Consider the following 7,633-nt stretch of genomic DNA (forward strand, 5'->3'; position numbering starts at 1 on the left):
GGCCGTCTTTTATTTCAATAATACCTGAGTTTTTTTTCGAAGATTTCCTCCGACCCTCTCACTTTTTTAGCAACTTATGTATTCCTCATTTTTGAGGATTTTTATCACATTGGTTTAAAAATACATTGAAAGAACTTAATTTAAGGAAAAAGACAGAAAAAATTTCTCTCGATTAAATTGAATCATGAAATAAGAAAGAACTATTTCTATCTTTCAAGCATCGTAAAAGCATAATAGTGGACTATACTTGTAAGTATACTAACGTTAAAAAAAGTTGATTAAAAGTATAGAACAATTTCCTCGATAACGACTTCGGCTTCTGTTCTCTAATGTTATATTGAATCTTGATTGTTGGAAATTGGCGTTTATTTCTCAATAAACTTAAGGCTTGGTCATACATAACGCGTGATGGCAGCGACTTTTGGTAGCAGCCATGCGATTGGGCGTCGCAATGAGCGATTGTATGTAACGATAACGATATACAAGGTAGCGTCAGTAAGCATCCCTATTCAGACATTCGTCTTTAGTTTAATTTTACATGTTACAAGTTGCAACCGCACAGAAGCTAGATAATCAACATGGCGACGAATGATGCATCACGTCACGCGACGTGCCGTGATGACGAATACGTAAATGAAGGGTAAGGGACTTGTTAAAGCAAGCGCCCTAGGCGTGCGAACGGGACACTGTGAAGACAAAATGTATGGCATTCTATAGAACGAAACCGGTGCGGGACAGTCACTTATTGTATTTCGTCCCATAGAATGCCATATATTTTGTCCACACGCGCGCCCAGGGCGCTTGGTATAGCAGTCCCTAAAACTCGCGTACGACACGTTTCCGTCGCTGCCGTTGCGCATTGTATCTGTCCAAGCCTTCAACAATAATTTCTCCCGAACTGGAATCAACTTGGTAATCACGCAGCAATAAAATAAACCACGACTCCATGTTTGAATCAATCGACCAAATACTAATCGTTGGCTTAAAGCAACATTATAATTGAATTTTAGATTAATAGTCTCTTTTCAGTCTGCCCACGCGCTTCCCACGGAGGGGCCGTAATTGAATTTCTTATTGGATTACATTTTAATTAGGCGCGATTACGTTATTAATGAGTGACATCCGAGCCGGTATTGTTTCGATGTTTGATGGATAGCTCTCTGACGGCTATGCGAGATTTCCACGTTCGTACAAGTTCGACGTTTATAATAAGCGTACAAGTATTACGAGACCTCCCACACAAGTGTCGAATACTTGGATTTTACTTCTATATAGTACAGTACTGAAAAGATAGTATTGTAGAAATGCTAACCTGGACTTTAGTGAAAAACCTATAGCTTTTCTCGCGCTTGAGCCATCGCTTCTTTTAAGCTAATGAAAATCTTTTTTATTGCGCGATAGGCTCGCGCCTGAGGACAATCAAGCTTAATCAAAAGCAATGATGAGGTGTACGAGCACGTTTGCTTAGAACGTGCCTATTCACTCTTGCCTTTAAGGGATTTAGGTTATACTTACATGGCAGCAAATACGGCCACAGGAAGGGCATTCCACACTTTAACGGTTCGTATCAGAAACACTGATAAAAATGTATCGTAATATTCGTAATCTAAGTTTTAGCAGCTTAAGTTTCCATCCAAATGCTCGGGGGCGATGCGGCTTGGGCGTTCGAAGAGTAGCCTTTGAGTGTTCCTTATCAAGATTAGACTTTAGACGCTACTTACTTATAGGTTATACCTGATTTGGAGGCTAGAAGCTCAGGCGACAATGACTAATGTTATATAGTACGCGAGAGGCTTAGATGGCAATCGCGGTAAGAGAGGGGGATGGCCCGCACACCCGTGCTTACCCGCAGCGGGTTAGCGCGGGTGCTGTGTGTGTGTGGGGTGTCCCCGCCCCGGTTGCCATCTCAACCTGACGCGACTAAGTCATAAGTCAAGACAAGACATAGGTAGGTAAGTATACCTATGTCTAAGCTCACGATTTTCAATGGAATGCAAATATCTAATTTGCTTTATGCAAGGAGATTTAAGTTCACGAGCTCACGAGTTTCTACGGGCTTATTTAAAAAATCTAAATCCACTAAGAAGGTGCATGTATCAGCTAGTAAGTAGTACCTATCTACTTTATGAACTTGCTCGTCGAGCATGTATCTTCGTGGCCACCGTCATTGTTTCGATGCTTGATGGATGCTCCTTGAAACTGAGCTGCCATATTTTTCAACTGCCGACGTGTAAGTAATAACATGGTGATTAATGTTTAATGTCGGAAATCGAAATTGGATTAGGTACGTTCGTTTAGTTGTTTTTTACCATTTACTTATTGTAATGCGTTCATTGAAAGTTAATAACCTGTCTTGCAGCTTCTTTAATTTTTTTGGATGGTTACTTCAAGAGTCACAGGAAAATAACAACGCGTAGAGAATTTGTTGCAAGAGAATGTTTTGATCTATACGGGAGGTCCAGAGTTCGATTCCGGGGACGGATCTAACTCTTCGGAGTATAGCCAATTAAATATTTACTACTTGCTTTAAGGGTGAACAAAAACATCTTGAGATAACCTGCATAACATAAGTTTTTTGTGTAAGTTGTTTGTGTTTCTTGCACGCATCAAGAAGCTCCGGGATTTTCAAAGCACCATCGTGCCTTCAGTCAAGACACATAGGTAACTTTATTACGAGTGAGTAGGTATATGGTTTGGGGTAGATGTTGAATTCTAATAGATAACGATTGATCCATACCGCAATGCGTGTTAAACCAAAGACATCATGAAATTGAACGGTGAACTACTAGACACTACTTACCCTTTATTGGTTTATTGGGCTGTTGGTTTGTCTTTTAATCACGCCGCAACAGAGCAACGGATCGGCGTTATTTTTTCTCATGGATAGTGAAAGATCTCGAAAATCATATAGGCTCCTTTTTATCCTGGAAAATCAAAGAGTTGCCATGGCATTTTAAAAACCTAAATCCACGCGAGTAAAGTTGGCGGGTATCAGCTAGTGTGAAATATTTTTATCATTTATTTATATTTAAATCAGATACAGCTAATGAAAAACAAATAGTTAATTTAATTGTAATCGAATTTTTATCCTTACCAAGTTACCTACCAGGTCATTTCCACACGCCCGCCTACCGACTGGGTCTGGTCGATTGGTCTCAATTATAAGCGAAAGCGATTTTATAAAGCTGATCTGTAATAGGTACCTACTACTCACCTGACCGGACATTCTGAACAAAAAAAAAAACGCGGGCTGTAACTCATTTTTGTTTACAACTTGACGTTTTTTGATAGTTTCATAGAAAGCGATTTTGTTTGGGATTTATCAAATTCAAAGGCTGATTGCATGTTCTATTGAAAAAGCAAGAAACGCAAGATAACGTGAATTGCAGAGGTCAGCGCATATGTAGCAGACGACGCATACTGCTAAAATCATTCGAAATGTGTGTGTGGCTTTCTGGTATTGTGCCTGTAAGTGAAAAGCTTTTATTGCACTTACACTAGTATAAACATTTTTAATCAAAAATAATACCTCGCATGAGGCACAATGATAACAATGCCTAAGTGGTAGCCACAAGAAAGTTTATTTTAATATGACTGGACTATGGGTTCGGTAGATCGATGTTAAATTGAAATCGGGGCCCTAAATTTGTACCTTCGTATTATTACTGAGATTTTATCCTGCGCAGAACTGTTATTCAGAATTTTCACCTTGATGCTACGATTTCAAAAAGACCGCGACGTTTATGAACAGAATATGTACCTCTCATATATTATGTGACTTATCTCAGCAATATAGTACCTATCTAACTAGCATTGATCTATAATTAAACATTTACATTTAGTATGGATTACCTGGAAGAGATAGATCATTTTAGTGATAAGGTCGCCCTTTGTTTTTAAGTGTATCTTCTATTCTTACTCTTTGTAATTTTATTAACAATAGAGATGTTTAAATAAATAAATAAATTTACCGCCCGCCACCAGCTTTAACTTTCACCATCTCTCATTTATTTAAAGGGCGTTCCTTCGCCAAATCTAATTAAGGTTTCTAAAAAACTGAGCTCCAGTAAAACATTTTTGTATGTTTTATAAAGTTATATTGCCTCTAGTTTCGTGTGAAGCCTTGGCTGCGGCATTAATTAATCAATTTGGGGATGGAATAAAAACTCGTTTTAATTTTCAACGTGCCTATCTTTAATTAACAACTTTAACAAGGTAGTTTTTAAAAATAATAATTATAAAGGCACGTACTATTACGAACGCTACTTTAATATAAAATGGCATTTCTTTACTGTCTTTTCTTTCTTTCTTTTTTCTTCGTTCAGCATTCTTAGCACAAAAGTTTTATATCACACGCTGCAAACTGCAATGTGTGTAAGTCTTTGATTTTTAATATTATATTCACTTGTTAACTAACTAACATCTCTATTCTCTGCATCATCTAGGTACATGGAGCTTTCCTAGAGCGCTCTTTGTTTTAGGGTAGGTACCGTACCTCAAAAAGAAAAACGGAACGCTTATAGGATCACTTTCTTGTCTGTCCGTCTGTTCGTCTGTCGTATCTGTCAAGAAAACCTATGGGGTACTTCTCGTGGACCTAGAGTCAAGTTTGCTATGTAGGTAGGTCTTATAGTACGAGTACATGAAAAAATCAGAAAACCGTGAATTTGTGGTTACATCACCAAAAAAAAATTAAAATGTGTTCATGAACTAAATATAGAATTAGTATTTTCAATTTTCTAAGATGACTTTCAAGATAACTATACCAAGTGGGGTATCATATAAAAGGGCTTTACCTGTACATTCTTAAGAAGATGTTTATTTTTCGGAAAAAATGTCCGAGTACGGAACCCTCGGTGCGTGAGTCTGACTCGCACTTTCCTACCTGTAACTCCAGTAGATAGAAGTGTTTTCTCAAGGCAAAACGTCTAAGCAATCTAAGCACAGGTGTAATTATTTGTATAGGTATGGCAGTAGGATTGGGCAGAAGTAATATTGCTAACACAACACAATCTTGTTAATTAGCTATCTACTGGTGACTCCCTAGTGAGGACTAGATAGAATCTACCTACCCAATCAATGCTTAAAAAAATTAGGAGATACGGTAGTTAGAGACATAATGTGTAGAATGTAGATATATACTAAGACCTCCACAGCATTATAATTGGGTTACCTTTTAAGACCAGAAGTTCTTGAACAACAAGTCCTTAAGGCGGATATCGTCGTAATTAAACAAACACGGTCCGGCTGGTCCCGACCAGCCCCGCCCACCGCTAATCTACTCGAATAATTAATCGATACTCGCTCTAAGACGAAATATCGATTAAGCTTCGATTCCCGCCCGATTAATGATTGTAATAATCGTGTCGATGGAGCTCCGATGACGGTACCTATAAAAAGCTCGTGTGACTGACTGCTTGATTTTATACTAGCAGGTGCTTGCAACTTTCTTTACGTAAAAGGTTACAAAATAAGTAATTAAAACATCGCAAGTAAGAAATTAATTTGACGCTACCTTCTAGTTTTCAAGGTTCCATAGCAAAAGGGTGCTATCGAGAAAGCCTCCGCTGTTCGTCCGTCTGTCAGCGAGCTGTATCTGATAGGCAGAGAGGAGAGTTAATTTCAGATTGTGTATTTCTATTGCCGCTTCAACTAAAAAATTCAAAATGGCAAATTAAGTGATACCTGTTTCTCCTACCATGGTGCGGAACCCTTCGTGTGTCCTACTCGCACTTGACTGATTTTTATTTAAGAAAAGTTTTACCAAAAATAATAATACAATTAATATTTGTCAATTTCATCCATTAATTCATAACAAAGTGACCTATAGGCAGTTAGGTATCCTACGCAGACCACCGTTATTTTGTTTGAGACCTATTTTTAATAGGCAACGGTAAACTTTGAAGACAGTGAAAGGCTGTTTCTAATTATAATAAAATGGGAATAGGTTAAGCTAAATATAAAAGGAAAAGGTGACTGACTGACTGACTGATCAAGGACGGATCGAGCTGAAATTTGGCATACAGATAGCGGTTGTGACGTAGATATCCGCTAAGAAAGGATTTTTGAAAATTTAACCTCTAGGGCGGTAAAATAGGGGTGTGAAATTTGTATAGCCCACGCGGACAAAATCGCGGGGATAAACTATAGATACTTATAAAGTTATTTCAGCTTACAACGAATCACTTCTGCGGCGAATTAATTTCATTTTATTTTTACCTCCTGGAACAAATCTGTGACCAAATTTTTGATGGAGTTAATCAATCGAAACACTCAATTTTAGCAAGTTAATAGTGCAGTTCCATGCTGGATGTTCCGTACAAAATAAAGTACTTAAGTATGTAGGTACCTAATTGGTGAAGCTATGCAGGACTCGAAAAATGTTTTCCTACCCTACTAGTTAAACTAAAAACTCTGCTTTAGTTAATGTAATTATTAAGTTTATTAAACTGTTACTCCAATGAAACTATATTATAATATAAGAACACGACTTCGTCTGTGTTGGTGTTAGCTGGCGGGCGTGCTCTGCCTTTTTGGTGTTTTTTTTTTGTTAAAACTGACTAGAAAGCGCTCTAAGGGGGTGCCATGCGTGTGTCGGCGAGCGCCGGCACAGACGGGGTTCATATTTGTATAGTTTCCCTAACTTGTTACTAATAACTACAAACTTGACATTGGCTAATCTTTGTAAAGCCAGACGAGAGAGCAAAAGAACACTAACTACTTAGATTTATAAGGTATAATTAATGAAAGCGTAAATTATTGTAAAGGAATCATAATATAGCTACATCAGGTAAAATAATGAAAGGCTTTTTAAAAGAAAGTGATCTAAGCAACTCTAAAAATGTATGTGAATAGCCATCTAACAATTACCTAACAACATAAAAGATAATTGCATAATCACTTAATCAATTTACCTATTAAATAGTTAAAAATTGAATATTCGCTGCGAACTCGATGTATCGTGTCAAATCGTTAACCGAATAATCGGTTGTAAAATTGATTTTCATTTTTAAGGTAATAGTCATGATTCTGGAATGTAGTTATGAAAAATATGAAGAATGAAAACTGAAGAATGTTTAACTTTGTAGATTGTAAAAATCTGTTATTAATTAATGGTTTTTAACTTTGATTAAATGCCTTTTTTTTAACCGACTCCCAAAAAAGGAGGAGGTTCTCAATTCGTTGGAATCTTTTTTTTATCTCTTTGGTATATCTAATGTTACGAAACGCATTTTAGTAACTAACTTAAAGTTCACGTATAAGCGTAGTAAGTACTTAGGTACTGTATCTGGGGGCACGGTAGTGCCCCCGGCCATTGATATTTTACAGTAACTTCTGGTATCGGATACATAAAGTGCAAAATTACACGTACAGTAAGTATTAGTATGCTATTTTTAACTCCCGACCCAAAAAGAGGGGTGTTATAAGTTTGACGTGCGTATCTGTGTATCTGTATATCTGTCTGTTGCATCGTAGCTCCTAAACTAATGAACCGATTTTAATTTAGTTTTTTTTGTTTGAAAGGTGGCATGATCGAGAGTGTTCTTAGCTATAATCCAAGAAAATCGGTTCAGCCGTTTGAAAGTTATCAGCTCTTTTCTAGTTACTGTAACCTTCACTTGTCGGGGTTGTA

The sequence above is a fragment of the Maniola jurtina genome, chromosome 1, assembly GCF_905333055.1.
Source record: "Maniola jurtina chromosome 1, ilManJurt1.1, whole genome shotgun sequence".
NCBI classification, from domain to species: Eukaryota; Metazoa; Arthropoda; class Insecta; order Lepidoptera; family Nymphalidae; genus Maniola; species Maniola jurtina.